General features: G+C 43.7%; 2 pseudogenes; one reads left to right on the top strand and one right to left on the bottom strand.

The window, feature by feature from the left end:
- Positions 1–14,566: 14,566 nt before the first annotated feature.
- LOC140202090 (AP-1 complex subunit beta-1-like) lies at positions 14,567–16,242 on the bottom strand (annotated as a pseudogene).
- A 690-nt stretch (positions 16,243–16,932) lies between these two features.
- LOC140202091 (AP-1 complex subunit beta-1-like) lies at positions 16,933–18,486 on the top strand (annotated as a pseudogene).
- Positions 18,487–19,523: the final 1,037 nt, after the last annotated feature.

Consider the following 19,523-nt stretch of genomic DNA (forward strand, 5'->3'; position numbering starts at 1 on the left):
CTGCCTCACATCCCTCTCATGCCCTTTCTCCTTGCCTTTCACTCATGGTCATGTTACTGCTCTGATCAAATACCTTCTTCTGAAACCCTTTAGCTCTTCCACCTATCTCCTCACACCTCTCACTCAGCCTGCTCCCCACCCACTCATCTTCACCACCTCCTTGTTTCATGCAAGTATCCTGGTGTGGCAAACAGACAGGTTACCCCTCCCAGATACTCGTGGGTGTGTTGTTTGTTAACACAAGCAACATATTTCACTGTATGCGCTGACGTACACGTGGTAAATAAACTTGAGTCTTGAATCTTCACCTATTATTTACCAGCTTGTACTCCTCCCCACGCCCCCTGCCACCACTACCTTCTTATTCTGGCTTCTTCTCTTCCCCTTTGCAGCCCTCATGAAGGGTTTTGGATTGAATTGCTAACTGTTTTCTCGTATCCTCATCTGAAAATCTTATTTTTTATTCTGTTTCTGTGGTGATGTAGAGAGGAGTAAGCCAAGTGAGTGAATAGTTGTAGCCTGTGTATGCCTGGTGAACATATATCTGAAGAGTGGAGGACTCAGTGAATATAAAAAGTACATGATGTGCTGCATATCTCTATCCTGGACGACCAAGGAATGTTCAGGCGAAGAATATCGCTGGAAGAGGTGAGTGTATGAATAGAACTGGCTCTGTTGCTGTGCATCAATGTATAGACAGTGGTATTTGCATCAGTGCAGATATGCAGGGGAACATGGTATGTTGTGCTTCTTTAGTGATTGCACTTCCTCCAAAAGCTGCACAGAAGAGGAATGAAATTAAAGTTCTTGATTCCCTCAGATAAATTCATGGAGGAGATGTTGTTACCAATCAGAACTGACTGGGGTCGACAAGAGAGGAAATCCAGGACACAAATGCTCAAGGTGGTATTGAGGCAGGTCTTGGAGCTTATTGATTAGTTTTGAGGGGATGATGGTATTAAATGCTGAGCTGTAATCGATAAAGAGCATCCTGATATATGCATCTTTGCGGCTGTCAAGATGTTCCACTCTGAGTGAGGAGACAATGAGATGACATCTTTTGTGGACCTGTTGCTCCGGTAGGCAAAGTGGAGAAGAACCAAGTCACCTCTCAGGCAGAAGTTGATATGTTTTTTCACCAGCCTCACAAAACACTTCATCACTTTGGATGTAATTGCTACTGGGCGATGGTCATTGAGGCAGGTCACCATGCCCTTGTTGAGCATGATTATTATTGAAGCCACTTGAAGCAGGTGGGTCACACACTGCTGAAGCAAGAGGATAACGATCTCTGTGAACACAGCAACCACTGAGTACATGGCCAGTTGCCACATCCGGTATGGATGGTTTCCACGGATTCACCATCCTGAAAGCAGCCCACACGTCAGCTTCAGGTACTGAGATCGAGGGATCACTGGGAGATGTGGAGTTATGTGATGGTTCGTCCATGTTCTTATGGTCAGAGCATTGAGCTTATCTGGAAGCGAAGCCCTTCTCTCTCTCACACGTTGTTTGATTTAATTTTGTGGGAGGTGATATCATTCAAGCCCTGCCACAGCTGCCGAACATCCCTCATTGACTCAAGTTTGTTTAGAATCTCCACTTCGCCCGTGAGATGGCATTCTGGAGATCATACCTGCAACTTTTGTCACTTCCTTGGTCTGTAGATTTGAATGGCTTTGATCTGCCCCTTAGCAAATTCTGGATCTCATGTTTTATTCAGGGATTCTGATTGGGGAGCACACTGAGTGAGTTTGTGGTGACTTCCTTTGTAGAGGAGTCTAGGACAAGAGGGCACGACTGCAGGATTGAAGGACGTCCTATTTAGAACAGAGATGCGGAGAAATTTCTTTAGTCAGAAGGTGGTAAATCTCTGGAATTTGTTGCAATGAGCGGCTGTGGAGGTCAAGTCATTGGATGCATTTCAGGCGGAGATAGATAGGCCAGGGCATCAAAGGGTATGGGGAGAAAGATGGTGAGTGGGGATGACTGTAAGAATTAAATCAGTCATGATTGAATGGTGGAGCAGATTCGATATAAAAGTTGAAATAAATCATTCTCTCTACTATTATTCTGTGACATTTTACATTCCCAAGATAAAGTAGTGATCCTAACTGACCTAAGACAGGGAATGTTTTCAAGGATTAAATGTCAGAAATTGTGAAAAAAATAAGTTTAAATGTCTTGGGCTAAGTTGTATGTAAACTTCCGACTTCATCTGTATCTATCTTTGCCTTAAATACACCCAATAACCTGGCATTCATAGCCGATCGTTGCAACAAATTCTGCAATTTCAGCACCCTCTAACTAAAGTAATTTGTCCGCTTCTAAGTTCTAAACAGACGTCCTCCATTCTGAAGTCGTGCCCTCTTGTCCGAGAATCCCCTACCATGGGAATTAACTTTGCCATATCTGATCTGCTCAGGCCTTTTAAAATTCGGAATATTTCTATGAGATTCCCCCTCATTTCCTGACCTCCAGGGAATACAGCCCAGAAGCTGCCAGGCGTTCCTCGTACGATATCCGTTTCATTCCTGGAATCATTCTGGTGAATCTTCGCTGAACCTTCTCTAATGTCACTAAAGCCTTTCTAAAATAAGGACCCCAAAACTGCACACAATACGTAAAGTTTCATCTCGCGAGTGCCTTATAGAATCTCGACATCATATCCTTGCTCTTATAGTCTATACCTCTAGAAACGTATGCCAACATTGCATTCGCCTTCTTCATAACCGACTCAACCAGCAGGTTAACCTATAGTGTATCTTGCACAAGGACTCTCAAGTCTCTTTCCCTCTCAATATTTTAAATTCTCTCTCCATCTAAATAATCAGTTGCCCTTTTATTTCTTCCACCAAAGTGCATGACCATACACTTCCGAACATTGTTTTTCATTTGCCCTTTCTAGTTGTCTATTTCATTCTACCTCTATTGCGATAATCCGCAATGCTCTTTGTGCTCATGGTGTACTCCAAACCCACACGAGAGGAACAGACCTCACATAGCACTTGATCCCACTTTATTTTCGCCTCTTCTAGCTAGTTCGTGCCAGATATATACACAAAACCCTCTTTCAAATAAACCATCTACCATTACCCAGACACCCTTCTCATTGCATACCCATCTCCCTGTTCAAATTGCACACTGTTGTTTTTTAATCAACTGAAGAGCTTCAATATGAATTCCTTTCCCATGATAAATAAGGGATAAATCAAGTATTATATTTTATCAAGAACCATGAAAGTTGATCTACGTATAAGAAATACTCGTTCTTTATTTCTTACTTTCTTTCTTTTCGGTTGTCCATCGAAATCCGATGACGACGTCCACTCCTTTAACGGTGCGACCTTTGATGACTATAAAGTCCTATCCTGGACCCACAAGCTCTGTTGCAGGTGGGATATGTATATGTAGTAGTGCTAGTGCTAGTGATGGCAACCATGGCTGCATTTCTCCTGGCTTTCTTCTGCTGTCTTATGGTTGTTCTTTCCATATCCAGAATACGAACCCCGTCCGCACATAGCTGTCGCCAAGTGGTACGGTCAGCAGCAACCATCTCCAGGTCCTCGGGTCTGATCATACACTTCCTTAAAGCGTTCTTCATTTGATCCTTAAAGCGCTTCTTCGGCCTTCCAGCTCAGAGTCGACCATGATGTATCTGGCCGTATAACTCTCTGTAGGGTAGCCAACATGAGGTTATCCTTATCATGTGGCCCAGCCACTGCAGCTGACGCTGGGTGATCATAGCTTCAATACTTCTGCAGTTGGTCTTTACAAGTATTTCAGTGTGAGGCACCCGTTAACGCCAGGTAGTTCCCAGGATGCGCTGGAGGCAGCTTATGTGGATTCGCTCCAAGGACCTGATATGACGGCTGTAGGTTACCCAACGTCATCTTAATAAAATGAAATAATCCGTAAGCCAATAGCACTGTTATATATTCTATTAGTCAGTGTTCTTATGCATAACAGTGTTCTACTCTACCAGTAAACTGCTGAAGAGATATTTGCATTTGCTGATGATCAGAACATGAATATTAAATCACACTTAGAGCCTACGGCACATATTCTCCATTCCTCGCCGACACTTTATTATGTTAAATTGATCCTAGTGAATTTCAACCTCACCAGTTTTCAGACACATCATGTTGAGTCCAGAAACATATGATCCTCTGTGTGATAAAATCATGGCCTTGTGCATATTAAACATATATATATATATATATATATATATATACAGATTCTAAATTTAGAGTTATGTCCTCCAGTGTTTGTCATTTGTCCTTGACCATCTACCCCATCGTGGATGTGCAAATGGAGCAAGTGCAGGGATTTAGATATGTGCATCGTTGTGACCTCTTGTGGTGCATATGTGCACTGTACAAAAGGGGCAGATTGCCCTTGAATCCGGGGGGCACCAACGTCCTTGCCGGTCGATTTGTTAGAGCTGTTGTCACTGTTTCACACTAATATGGCAAGGCGATGAGAAACAGTAGATATAGTTGAGGATGAGCCAGCATGTTTAAAAATAGATGACGTAATACCTAATATGAATGTAAGGCGGAACAAGCCTTCTGTGTTGAAATTTCCCTGAATAAGATTGATAGATTGATCGGAGTTAACAGTGTGGCTCTATCATAAATCTATTATATATGCAATATAAGGGGTTAAGAATTTATTCCGTGGAATGTAAGAGAATGAGGGCAGATTTAATAGAGGTATACAAAATAATGAAGGGTATCGATAGGGTAAATGCAAACAGGCTTTTTTTCCGTCATATATTGTACACACAATTCATACCAATTGCACTACGCTGTTACATGGCAGCACGTATAAAGCACCTACCACCATCTACGTAATAAAATCATCACCATCTGAAACTACTAAAAACTTATCGATGTCTGTCAGAAATTTGATCAGATCACTCCACAGCATTAAAACTTCATTGAACTTTTCACTGGGAGTATAACTGTCCAATTCAGGAAAAACCTAGTGAACCGCTTCGTTCAGGTCTTTCTGTCTCCATATTCTTCCTCTAATATGGGAACCATAAGTGCAGACATGTCAACAAATGTGGATACTTAATGTTTTATTAAGGTGCACCGTGACATCCCAACAATTATACTCTGTGCCCACTGTTATCCAGGCGAACATGCTCTATTTGTTGTTTAACATCTTCCTCACAATTGTGGCGGGGCCACTTTATTTCCAGGTAACAAAGCACTTAAAACAAAAAAAAAAACAATGAAAGAAATTACTGGTATTTAAATGCAGTGTTGAATTGATCATACTTTAATTATTAAAGCTAGTTGTGGGAATGCTGGAGAGGTTTTGGGGATCTCAAGAATAAATTAGACAAAAGTTTTAGAAAAAGGGAAATAACATCCGATTACATCTGAATAGGCTAATGAAAACATGATTTATGCTGCCATATATGAATGAACGCAGTAAATGGAAAATCGTGAACAATCTTGACCCACAGCGGAAACAATTAGCTATCACCAAGTCGTGAATGAAAGAAAATCATAGCTAGGATTTTAGCACCATATCAAAATGCCAGGCAGTTACGTAAGGGATGGGATAAGGGACGGCAATTTCTGCCCAGTTGCACTCACCCCCATCATTGCAAAGTGCTTTGAGAGACTGGTTCTATCACATCTGAAATCCTGTCTGCCCACTCCCCTGGACCCCCAACAATTTGCGTATCGCATCAACAGGTCAACAGAGAACGCCATCTCCACGGCACTTGTCCCTGCCTTGACTCACCTGGGGAGCCCCAACTCTTACGTCAGAATAACACTCACAACACACTGTAGGAACTCAGCAGGCTGGGCAGCATCTGTGGAAAAGAACAGACAACGTTTTGGGCCGGAGCCCTTCGTCAATACTGAAGAGGGAAGGGTCAGGGGCCCTATCAGAAGCTGGTGGGTGGGGAGGAAGATGAGAAGGAGAAGGCTGGTAGGTGCATGGTGAAAAAACAGTAAGGGGAAAGATAAACGGGTGGGGGAGGGGAAGCAGGTACAGGATAGGCAGGAAAGGTGAAGAAGGAATAGGGGGAAGTACAATGGGTAGTGGATGGAGGCAGAACCATGAGGGAGGTAATAGGCAGTTGGGGGAGGGGGCAGAGTGAAACTGGGATGGGGGAAGTGAGTGGGAGGGAATTACCGGAAGTTGGAGAATTCAATGTACATACCAAGGGGCTGGAGACTACCCAGACAGTATACGAGTTGTTGCTCCTGCAACCTGAGTTTGGCCTCATCATGGCAGCAGAGGAGGCCATGTATGGATATATCCGAATAGGAATGTGAAGCAGAGTTGAAGTGGGTGTCTGTTGTGGCGGACGGAGCGGAGGTGCTCGACGAAGCGGTCCCCCAATCTTGTCAGGTTTCACCGATGTAGAGGAGGATGCACCGGGAATACCGGATGCAATACATGACCCCAGTGGACTCACAAGTAAAGTGTTGCCTCACCTGGAAGGGCTGTTTGGGGCTCTGAATGGCGGTGAGAGAGGATGTGTAGGGACAGTTGTAGCACTTACGCTTACAGGGACCAGTACCATGTGGGAGATCTGTGGGGAGGGACGTGTTGACCAGAGAGTTGCGGAGGGGACGATCCCTGTGGAAAGCAGAGAGGGGTGGAGAGGGAAAGATGTGCTTAGGCAGAATCCTGTTCATTGACTTTAGTTTGGCATTCAATACTGTGATCCCCTCCACTATGGTCGCCAAACCGCCAGCTTGGTATCAGCTCATCCCACCTGAATTGGGCCTTGGACTTTCTGACTAACAGACCCCAATCAGTTTAGACAACCTCTCCTCCTCCACTCTCACCCTGAAAACCGGTGTGCCTCAAGGCTGTGTGCTGAGTTCTCCTCTGTACTCATTTTTCTCCTATGTTCCTTTAGTGGATGGGAGACATTGTCTAATATGGCATGCAACTTGGACAGTATCCTCTTTTCACACACCACAGTCAGAGAGTCCAGTTCCATCCCCACAACATCAATGGCCTTACAAATGAGTTTGTTGATTCTGTTGGTGTCTGCTACCCTCAGCCTGATACCCCAGCACACAACATCAAACATGATAGCACTGGTCACTGCAGACTCGTGGAAAATCCTCAGCATCGTCCGACAGATGTTAAAGGACCTCAGTCTCCTCAGGAAATAGAGACGGCTCTGACCCTTCTTGTAGACAGCCTCAGTGTTCTTTGGCCAGTCCAGTATATATGGAATGTATCAAAACGTAATAATAACAAAATGTTTCTCATAGTGCATTTCAAAGATGGAAGAAAACATGCAATTCGAATGGGCTAAATACAGTGTAAGCAGGCAGTCTTAGTTCCAGCCATGTGCTTGGAGGCTGCAGTTTGTGGGACCACTTCTGAGATGAAGTTGCTTTATTTTCTGTGTTTTTAAGTAAATCAATGTTGCTTCATATAATTTTCTAGATGAGAGATAATATCGAAACTGAAGTTATTTGTGAGATGTTGCTGATAGAATACAACATGCAGGTTTGTAAATGATGGAGTCTGAACCTGCCTGGAGTGATTCGAACTGATTACTGCACAACAAACAGTAATTTCGAAGGGCCAATCAGAGGCAGGGACAGGACACGGCTTTGAAGTTTCTCGCAGGTTGGCGAAGCCTGTTAAAAAGTACAGAACGACTGTACAAAGTGTCTGATGTATGTTGCTCATGCCGGATGTTGTAGGCCTGGGAGTCACAGAAGTCTTGAGGAATTACATCTGCAAAGAAAGCATCCGGATGCAGCTCCCTGACTACCGTGTTTGGGATCTTGAGCAGTACAGTAAAGTTCTCGACTTGTCCGGGAGAGTGAGGTGATCATCGATCAGAGCTACAGAGAAGTATTCACCCCAAAGTTGCAGGAGGCAAGATGACTGACTGTCAGGAGAAATGTCAATGTGAATAGGAAGTAAGCGCAGAAAACCCCTGTGGCCATTCACTTCAATAATAAGTATACCGTTTTGGATACTGTTGAGGGGTAGTCCTCCCAAGGGGATGACACGCCGAATGGGACACTGGCTTGGAACATAGTTCCGTGGTGCTGAAGAGGAAGAGGGAGAAGAAACGAGTGGTAGTGATAGGCGTCTCAATAGTCACGGAAACAGACAGGAGATCTGTGGACTTTAATGGGACATCTAAATAGTATGTTCCACCCCTCAGCCCAATCCCCCATTGCCAGGGTGAGGGATATTTCCGATCTGGATCACAAGCATTTTGTAGAGGGAGCTATAACCCCCAGATGTTGGGACATATTGGTAACAATGAGATAAGAAAGAACAAAAAAGAGAAAGGTTCTAAAGGTAGAATTTAGAGAGCTGGGTAGAAAGCTGAAAAGCCGGACTGCCAAGATAATAATATTTCGATTGCTGATTTTGCCGTGAGCCACAGTGGGTAGAAACATGATGATCTGGCAGCTTAATGCGTGGCTGAGAAGTTGGTTCATTGAGCAGGGTTTTATGATCATGGATCATTCGGATCTCTTCTCAGGGACATATGATCTGTTCAAAATGATTGCACCGGACCCGAGAGGTAACAATATTCTCATGGGTAGGCCTCTTAGAGATTTTTCGGACAGTTTAAACTAATTTGGTAGGGGACTGGGAACCGGAGTGAATAGACTAAGGACAGTGCGGATAGTTAGAAAAAAAAAAACAAGCAAGCCAAAATAGCGTGCATCCAGATTGTCAAAATGGGCAGGCAAATGACTGGACATGATTGCAGCCAGTAAGTTGAGCGTCAGTACATTTGGGAAGTAGAACCAAAAATGCTAGCAATTGAGTACTTATGTCGTATTCCGGAGTGATAGGAAGTAGGCCGAGCGAGGGTGAGATCTGCTGGTAAACAATGGCGTCAGATTTGTAGAAAGTTGTGACATAGAACCAGAATTTGTTTAATCCTTATGGATTGAGTGAAGAAATTTCAAGTGTAAAAGGGTCCTGCTTGCAGCTATATTCTGGGAAAGAAAGGATTATCATTAGAAGAACGTTTGATAGCTTTGAGTCTGCAGTCTTTGTAATGCAGAAGGATGAGGGCAATTACATTAAAATCTTTCTAATGTTGATAGGCTGACACAGACTAGATGAAGATAGTATATTTCTTATGGTGGAGGAGTCTAGAACAGCAGGGCACAACCTCAGTATAGAGGGGTATCCATATTAAACAGAGATGTGGAGAGATTATTATCAGATCCACTATTCCGATCTTAGTATTAATAGCTTGCATCAAAGAAAGCATTCTTTCTGAAATAGAGACTTCCTCTAACTTTTTGTTTGTTCAGTTTCGGAAACAATCTTGCCACCTCTTAAATCGATTCTAGTTAGGGTTCCTGCCATCGTGATTAAATCGTAAATCCTTCAATAAAAGTAATAAATCTGCAAAGATTCAACAAAACGAGGATGGAAAACAGTGGAAATAAGTTGTAAAAGGAAGGAGTAGCGCCAACATGCGTCTTACTCCATGGGCTGCTGAAAGGAGACTCACAAGACACTCTTAATATTGACCGAACCCAAGGATTTGTACCCCATCTCTGGGCAATTTCAGGCCATGAAGTCGGCCGCACCAACTGCCCCCTGTCCGGATTACCATGAAAGAGAGACAGACTCTCCCATCCCTTCTGGAATACCCCTTCAAGCCTGAGGCATAGTTTTATGAGGATGGAAGATTTTTTGTGGATCCAGCTAGAGAAACTATGTTCTCGTTATGTGATAATGAGGAACAGTGAAGTAATGGAGCAGGCTTCTTTTGAAACAGTGGTCTCCACCAAGGAGGCTGAGCTGCTTGCTCTGACTTGTGCCTGTATCCTAGCAATAGACTAAAGTGCAAACTTTTACACAGACTTCCATTAGGCATTTGGATTTATGGGATTCCTACCTTCCTCTGGCCACCCCATTAGTAACGCTATCTTTGTAAACAACTTACTCATCACTCGACAGCTACCTCAAGTTTTGGCTATTATTAAATGTGCAGCCTCTACTGGGGAATCTGATGAGATATCTAATGATAATGCTGGGGCTGATGCAGCAGCCCAACTGACAGCCTTGAACCCCACTCTTTTAGTCTCCTTGGGAACCCAGCAAGCTCCTATCAGACAAAGTCTAAGGACGGATACGCCAGACGTAGGGGAAATAGTTAGGTTTCAGGGGGACGCCCCTGACAGGGAATGCAAATTATGGACACAAATGGGCTGAAAGGTTGGTCCAGTGACGGGCGCTGGTTCACCCCCGCATTCCCTCTGTGTTTTTACCTATTTTAATAGATTATGTACATAATTGTACACACCTGTGCAAGGAGGGAAGGAGGGAATATTAAATACATTATTACAATCTTGGTGGCACCCTGACTTAATTTGTAAAAAAAGCGATTGCTGGAAAAGGGATGGCTTGTGGTTCGAGAACTACCCTCTTTACTGGTGGACCTTTTTTTTTGTTCGTAACTTGATTTTATAGAATTACCTAGAGTACAGTGTTATAAGTATCGCTTAGTGACAGTAGATATATTTAGCAGATGGATTGAAGCTGTCCCTACAACTAATAATACTGCTATTGTAAACGTAAAATCGCTGGATGAATAAGCACATCACACAGTTCTTTACATCATCCTTTCACCAGTTTATTTGTTCGAGCTCAGCCGGCGAGAGGGTCCGGAGCCAAAACACCGAGAGGGATAGATTCCATTCTCTCCCTGGGGGCTCGTGTCAGACCTCTGCAGTAGGGTTACGATACTTTACTTTTATACACGTAAATATCCATAGTCCATTCCATATAAGGAGTTGTTTTCTTTTAGTTACAAAGTTCGTGCATACTGGTACAGACAGTTTTAAGGGAAGGGTATTAACCTTGCACTGTTATCAGACATACACACATCTGTTAATTTACACAGACAGTTCTGCCCTTGATTGAAACAAAGACATAGTTTAGCTATTTCACAATCACACAGCTGTGCGAAGTAAAAACAAAGGATGCAATTTAGGCTAACAGAGTACAAAGCCCTTGAAGGTCATTAATCCCTGCATCCCCAATATCCTCAAAAGCATCATCAACCCCTCCTTTTTATCATTACATGATAAACTTTCACAACAGGTGGTCACTTCTACAAGATGCAAAACATGGCCAAAGGCATCTTAAAATGCAGAAAATGATCAAAATTAATACAATCAGACTTCCGAAATACAAAAACAACCCCTATCAACCAGTACATTTTCCTTTAGTCCAAGAGAGTCCTCCTACTCAGTTCCTTCAATAACACATTTGCAGTCTGTTCGATTGCACCTCCACAAATGCACTGTGTGGCTTAAGGTACACAGGGCCCAGTGTTCCAATATGGCAGATTAATTCTTCAGGGAGTATTGGCTCAATTAAATCAGTTTCTTCTGAAGTCAGAAGTTTTTTTTTTGCCAAAACAACTTATTTTGCTGCCACTGGATCTGTAGAATGTGGATGCCAGTGTATATATATATAGCCACGGTCTTTCAAGTCAGGGTTGCAGCATCCTGGGTCGCCAAGCTTAGAACTTGCTGCACCAGCTCCTGTGTCTCAGTCGTTTTTTAAAAGAAAAGTTTCACAATAGCAGTCGAAACTTGTAGTTGAAACTGTGTGCTGTCATCATGGAATCCTTCTGAGGAGCTCTGTAATAGCTCATCAGCATTGTCAATACTCTGCATACTCTCCAACTATCCATATCATCACTGCTCTTGTTTCTGGTTCATCCAGTGAGTCCAGATTTTAACAAAGTGTTGCAATAACCTTATCATACTTGTTTGGGTATTTACAGAAAATGTCCTTTCTCACTACAATAGCTTCTTGGACGACGTAGTTTACTTTTATTTGAATAAGGTCAAGTAGCGTACTCACGCAGCGTTCTGCTGATTGCTCAACTTTAATTGCACATCGTCCAATTGCACGCACAGCTTTTTGTAAAAAAAAATCAATATATACTTTAGTGGCATACTCCTTCAATTCTGCCGAAACCTGTGCAACGTTGGCTTGAGAAGCCAGTCGCATCATAATATCCTGTTTTCCCAGTTTCACTTATATTGGATCATTGTTATACATTAAAGATGGTGCCGGTTACTGGCGACTTTGCACGTGCTGTCCAGAGCAAACTGCCCTCTCCAGTATCCTATACCCGAGAAACCCTTGTAAACCTTCAGTTTAGCAAGATAAAGATCAACAACACCCTGGAGAAGCTACTGACCGAGCTGGAGACTATCGTGCCAGAACTGCTTCTTAAACTCTGGACCATACCTGGGCCCGACCAACGAGGCGCACCACGTTCCCGGACACCTGCGGTCTGCTACCGTGCCAGAGCGCTTGGAGTCACGGCCCATTCCGACCAGCAGCTCTCCGGAGCAGATGACCACACAGAAGTGACGGCGGAGACCTCAAGATGCCCTAGACACTTCCCTGGAGCGACCACCGTAAAGCCCCGTTGGTGGACATCCACAGTTGCCGGAAGTGAGGCCTCCGCCGCCGACCTCGGAAATCGAGCTCGAGGCTCGGCTGGAACGGAGGCCTCCGTAACCGTGAATTGGTTTAAGGACTTGTTTCAGAAAGGAGCCTGGCCATCTGGGATTAAGTGTCGGCTTCGGGGCCCGATCCAATCGATGGCCCAGGCCCTCGGCAGCTGGAAGTGGCAGCAGAGCCTCTCTTGTTACTCGGCCCGACCAGGAGCGCACGACGACATGACCCACCAACATCGAAGAGCTGACAACAACACACTGCATCGATGGAGACCGGGAAAGATGGACTACTTACCGAAGAAGCGTGGGAAAAGAGCTGGGCTGCTGGTCAGATTGAAGCTGAGGGGTTCAGGGTCCTTATGCCCACTATCCTACTAGCTAATGTGCAAGCCATAGAGAACAAGGTGGATCATCTTGAAAGGAGACTCATGTACTGCAGGGAGATGCAGAACTGCTGTGTATTCTGTTTCACCGTGACCTGGCTCTCCCCTCCCAACCCCAACTGTGTCATCTAACCAGAGGGATTTTCGATCCATTGGATGGACCGCACGGCGTCTTCAGGCAAGATGAGGGTAGGTGGTGTCTGCTTACTGATCAACACTGGGTGGTGCTCGCACTCAGTGGCACTGACAAGTCCTGAAACACCTGTCGGTGAAGTATCGTCCCTACTATCTGCCTCGGGAATTCACCTCAGTCATATTGACAGCGGTCTACGTTGCCCCCCACCCAGGCGGACGTGGAATGTGCTCTGCACATACTGTATGCCAACAGCAGTGAACTTGAGACAAGGCATCTGGAGCCTTTGATCATTACAGCCGGGGACTTTAACCAGACCAACCTCAGAAAGGCGCTGCCAAAGTTATACCAACATGGCTCGTGCCCCACCAGAGACCCGAATATACTTGACCACTGCTACACAGCAGTCAAGGATGCGTACCGTTCCGTCCAACGACCTCACTTCGGAAAATCGGACCATCAGGCCGTACTCCTCCTCGCGGCTTACAAACAGAAACTGAAGCAGGAGGTCACATGTCAATGGTAGTGTCGCATTGGGTGGGTCTCCATGACTGCCGTGAATCAGTGGACTAGTTAGTATTCAAGGACTCGGCAGCTAACCTTGATGAGTATGTCTCAGCTTTTGTGTACTTTATTTGGAAATGCATGGAGGACTGTGTGCCTTGCAAGATGATCCGGGTATTCCCTAACTGGAAACCTTGGATGAATTACGAGATCAAGTCCCTTTTAAAGGCTAGAGCTGTGGCTTTTAGGTCCGGGGATTCAAGTCGCTACACGGAATCCAGGCGTGAACTCTGGAAAGCCATTAAGGGCACCAAGAGGAAATATCGAGCCAAGTTGGAAGCCCAGGCTAACCAAAGCGATGCCAGTAGACTATGGCAGGGTCTAAATGAGATCACTGGGTGTAAAGAAAAGGCTGGGACTATGAATAACTGGCACTTCTCTTCCTGAAGAACTTAACGTATTCTATGCAAGATTCGAACAGAAGAGGAGCATCCTGCTCCCTCTGGATGAACCGGACCTGGTGACATCGAGATTCATCGCCACCAAGGAGGATGTTAGAAGGGCCTTCCTGAAGATAAATCGAAGGAAGGCGACGGGCCCAGATGGCGTCCCAGGACAGGTTCTCCGGGCCTGAGCAAGCGAGCTGGCTGGAGTGTTTGCTGACACCTTTAACTGCTCCTTGCTGCAGTCTAAGATCCCCTCGTGTTTTAAGAAGGCAACGATAACCCCAGTGCCGAAGAAGAGCAAGGTGGCTCGCCTGAATGACTCTCGAACTGTGGCTCTGACATCAGTTGCTATGAAGTGCTTTGAGAGATTGGTTTTGGCACACATAAACCATAGCTTCAACCTCGATGCTTTGCAATTCGCCTACCAGAGCAACAGGTCAACAGCAGATGCCATCTCTTTGGCCCTACATTCCTGCTTAGAACACCTGGAGAATAAAGACGCATACATAAGGCTCCTTTTCATTGACTACAGCTCTGCCTTTAATACCATTGTTCCAAATAAACTGATTCCTGAGCTCCGGAACCCGGGCCTTAGCACTCAGATCTGCAGCTGGATCTTCAACTTCCTCACAGACTGGTACCAGGCTGTAAGAATAGGGGACAAGCTCTCCTCTATGATCACTCTGAGCACTGGTGCCCCACAAGGCTGTGTACTCGGCCCCCTGCTATACTCACTGTACACCCATGATTGTGTAGCCAAGTTTCATCAAACTCAATATATAAGTTTGCTGATGACACAACAATTGTAGGCTGCATCTCGGGTAATTATGAGTTTGAGTACAGAGAGGAAATTAAGAAGCTGGTGGCATGGTGCAAAGATAATAACCAATCCCTCAACGTCTGCAAGACGAAGGAATTGGTTTTTGGCTTCAGAAGGGGTAGCGGACCGCATGACCCAATTTACATCGGTGGTGTGCAAGTGGAACAGGTCAAAAGTTTTAAGTTCCTCGGGGTCAATATCACAAATTACCTGACTTGGTCCAACCAAGCAGAGTTCACTGCCAAGAAGGCCCACCAGCGCCTTTACTTCCTGAGAAAACTAAAGAAATTTGGCCTGTCCCCTGAAACCCTCAGTAATTTTTATAGACGCACCGTAGAAAGCATTCTTCTGGGGTGCATCGCAACTTGGTATGGAAGTTGTCCTGTCCAAGACTGAAAGAAGCTGCAGAAGGCAAACAACAGGAATTCTGCAGATGCTGGAAATTCAAGCAATACACATCAAAGTTGCTGGTGAACGCAGCAGTCCAGGCAGCATCTCTAGGAAGAGGTACAGTCGACGTTTCAGGCCGAGACCCTTCGTCAGGACTAAGCTGCAGAAGATCGTGAACATGGCGCAGCACATCAAACAAGCCAATCTTCCATCCTTTGAAAGCATTTGCATGAATTTCATCAGAACCTTTATAGCCGACAGGACAACAACTGAGTTGGCGTGAGATAAATGTGTTGTCACACGCTCACAGATGCTTTGAGCTTCTTGGTCATCTTTTGGGCTATAACTGGCCGAACAATCAAGGATAAATATCTGGCCCTATACAGTGCATTCATTTAGGTCATCCTTTGGGCTATAATTGACCAAACAATCAAGGATAAATATCTGGCCCTATTCAGTGCATTCATTTAAGGGTGTTAAAAGCTTATTGATTGTCTGAAAATTGAGGTCCCACAAGTTGCTGTTTGGATGAGATTCTGCAATCTTTGACAGAGCAGCCACAGCATTTGCAATGACCATTGGATTAGAGTCAGATATCTGATCCTTTATAGTTTCCAGAAATCCCTGATCTTCTACCAGCTGTGCATTGATATCATGTAGCTTGGCTGCACAGACAGCAGCAGATTTTCGTACAGAAGGGTCTTCATGCTTTCGACATTTTCACAGCTGCGCACACAAATACTTAGTAATTTTATCCACACATGTGCAGCCTATTGTTCTTACGGCCAGCGCTTGGATAAGTGGATTGAGATCTTCACAGTCCTTAACAAAGGTATTGACAGCCATAATTACCGTATCTGGTTGGCTCTTTACAGAGTTCATTAGACAGAAGTACATCAGATTCTCCAAATTGTCTGTCTGCATACACTTTACGACATCAGGAAAGAGGGCACTGACATTTTTTGCCAACAGTCGTTGACACAATTGCTTTTTTCACTGCTTCTTTCTTTTTTCTCCTTGTCACTGTTGAGTTCTGCTTAATTTCAAAGATTTCTCCTTGTTTGTTTGTTGTGAAATATTTAGAATCAGTCATGGTGATTGTGGTCATCGCCACCGAGGTCTGAGTTCCCTCTATCCCAGTTCTTGATCAGGACAAAATATCCAGGCTCAATCGTGGGGCAGTCAACTTTAGGCTGGGTTTCATCCTCTTGATAAGCCTGGCGTACCTGTGAATTCAAGCTTTGGAGAGTTTTAATTAATTTGTATAAGTATTTTCCCATCTCCTCCCCCAAGGTATGCATATCTAATTTTGCAGTTAAGCTCTCAGGGAGGAGCGGCAAACAAGGCCGGGGTCCCCTTGGGGTTCTCAAAGAGTACCCATTGATAATTTCTGCAAGTGATAATCCCGTCTTACTTAATGGCGTGATTCTCATATGGAATAGGGCTAAGGGTAAAACCTTCATCCAGGTCAATCCAGTTTCCTGTGTAAGCTTGGCCAACTTATTTCACAAGGTACCATTGGCTCGTTCCACTAGGCTGGCTGCTTTCGGATGATGGGTGCAGTGAAACTGCTGTTTTACAGCAAGTTCTTTTCAGACTTCCTCATTTATTTTGGCAACAAAATGTGGCCCATTGACTGAGCTTATCATTTCTATAAATCCACAGCGAGGAATTATTTCTTTTAGCAATATTTTCACAACAATCATAGCAGTATAATTAGTTATAGAACAGCTTCAATTCATCTGCTAAATACATCTGCTATCACTAAGCAATCCTTATAACAATGTACTCTAGGTAATTCTATGAAATCAAATTGGAAACAAGAAATAGGTCCACCAGGCAAGAGGGTAGTTCTGGGATCACAAGGGATTCCCTTTCCAGTATTCGTTTTTTCTTTTTTTTTTTGCAAATTAAAATCAGGGTGCCACCAAGATCGTATTAATGTATTAACCGTTCTTGACTGTTGTGAAAATATTTATATAGGAAAAAAACTGCTGCTGTCCGTGTAGCCAAGCTATATAACATCAATGCACAGCTGGTAGGAGATCAGGGATTTCTGGACAGTAAAGGATCTGATATCTGACTAATCCAATGGTCATTGCAAATGCTGTGGCTACTCTGTCAGAGAATGCAGAATCTCATCCAAACAGCAACTTGCTGAACCTGAATTTTCTGACAATCAAACAAGCTTTTAACAGCCTTAATTGAATGTACTGAATAGGACCTGATATTTATCCTTGATTGTTTGGCCAGTTATTGCCAAAAGGATGACCGAGAAGCTCAAAGCATCTGTGAGCCTGTGACATCACGTTTATATCATGCCAACTCAGCTGTTGTCCTATCGGCTGTGAAGGTTCTGATGAAATTCATGGAACTGGTTTCAAAGGACTTGGAATACTATGGCACTTTGTTGAAGTAACTGGCTCCCCCACTGCGAACGCTGTTGCCTGCAGAAGCACAATTCCAATATGTTGCCCTCCGGAATATCAACCTCATTATACAGAAAAGGTCTGAGAATCTTAAGCATGAGACAAAGTTTTTTTTTGTAAAATACAATGATCCAATATGAGTGAAACTGGAAAAACTGGATATTATGATTGGCTTCTCAAATCAACATTGGACAGGTTTTGGCAGAACTGAATAAGTATGCCACCAAAGTAGATGTTGACTTTGTACAAAAAGCTGTGCGTGTAATTAAAGTTGAGCAATCAGTAGAACGCTGCATGAGTACGCTATTGGACCTCATTCAGAAAAAAAATAAACTATGTCATCTAAGAAGCTATTGTAGTAACAAAGAACATTTTCCGTAAATACCCAAACAAGTATGAAAGGGTTATTGCAACACTTTGTGAAAATCCGCCCTTACTGGATGAACCAGAAGTAAGAGAAACAATAATATGGATAGGTGGAGAGTATGCAGAAAGAATTGATAAAGCTGATGAGGTATTAGAGAGCTTCCTGGAAGGATTCCATGATGAGAGCACACGTTTTCAACTACAACTTTTCACTGCTATTGTGAAACCTTTCTTAACATAAAACCCGACTGAGACACAAGAGCTGGTGCAGCAAGTTCTAAGCTTGGCGCCACAGGCTTCTACAACCCTGACTTGAAAGACCGTGGCTATATATCCTAGTGTCTACTTTCTACAGATCCCTGGCAGCAAAGGAAGTTGTATTGGCAAAAAAAAAAACTCTGATTTCAGAAGAAACTGATCTTATTGAGCCAATGCTCCTTGATGTATTAATCTGCCATATTAGAGCACTGGCCCCTGTGTACCATAAGCTATCCGCCTCTTTTGTGGAGGGGCAATCAAACATGCTGAAAACGTGTTATTGAAGGAACTGAGTAGGAGGACTCTCTTGGTCTAAAGGAAAATGTATTGGTTGATAGGGGTTCTTTTTGCATTTCGGAAGTCTGATTGTATTAATTTTGATTGGTGTCTGCATTTTATGATGCCTTTGGCCATGTTTTGTATCTTTCAGAAGTGACCACCAATTGTGAAAGTTTATCATATAATGATAAAAAAAAGAGGGAATGATGAAGTTTTTGAGGATATTGAGGATTCAGGGGTTAATGACCTTCAAGGACTTTGTACTCTGTAGAGCATAAGTTGCATCCTTTGTTTCTACTTTGCGCAGCTGTGAGGTTATGAAATAGTTAAACCACTACTTTGTTTTAATCAAGGGCAGAACTGTCTCTGTAAAGTAACAGATGTGTGCATGTCCGATAACACTGCAAGGCTAATTACTTCCCTTAAAACTGTGCACTATTGTGCGCGTACTTTCTAACTAAAAGAAAACAACTCCTTATATGGAATGGACTGTGGCTCTTTATGAAGTAAACTATTGTAACCTTACAGCAGAGGTCCGATACGAGCCTCCAGGGAGAGAGGGAAAGCTGTCCCAACCTTTTTAAGCCCAAGATCCTCTACCTCGGCCTTAGTGAAAGGCAAGATCGATCTACTAAATCTGTTAGTCACACGCATGCACACCGGGCATAAAAGACCAGAAGTAAAACTCCACAACCCAGAAACAACCTCTTTTTACAAATGGCTTTCCATAGTGGATGTATTGCTTTGTTACCATTATCATAATTAGTATTAGTTATTTTTATTATGCCCACATCACAACACCTTTAATTCTATGCTTCATTATTTAATTTTATTTCAACACGGAAAATAAATGAATAAAATTGACTGTTGCATTCAGTGTGATGACTGGGGCTAAATACTTTCTGCTAGTTCCTTGAAATTTGGCTCATAACTACAGACACCCAGTTTAAGACAGTCTGTGAGGTGTCTGTCAGTAAGACAGCTCCTGTACTTAGATTTCGTAATTTTCATCTGTGGCAGCACAGCACCCTCACAAACTTCC

The sequence above is a fragment of the Mobula birostris genome, chromosome 8 (assembly GCF_030028105.1).
Source record: "Mobula birostris isolate sMobBir1 chromosome 8, sMobBir1.hap1, whole genome shotgun sequence".
Taxonomy (NCBI): Eukaryota; Metazoa; Chordata; class Chondrichthyes; order Myliobatiformes; family Myliobatidae; genus Mobula; species Mobula birostris.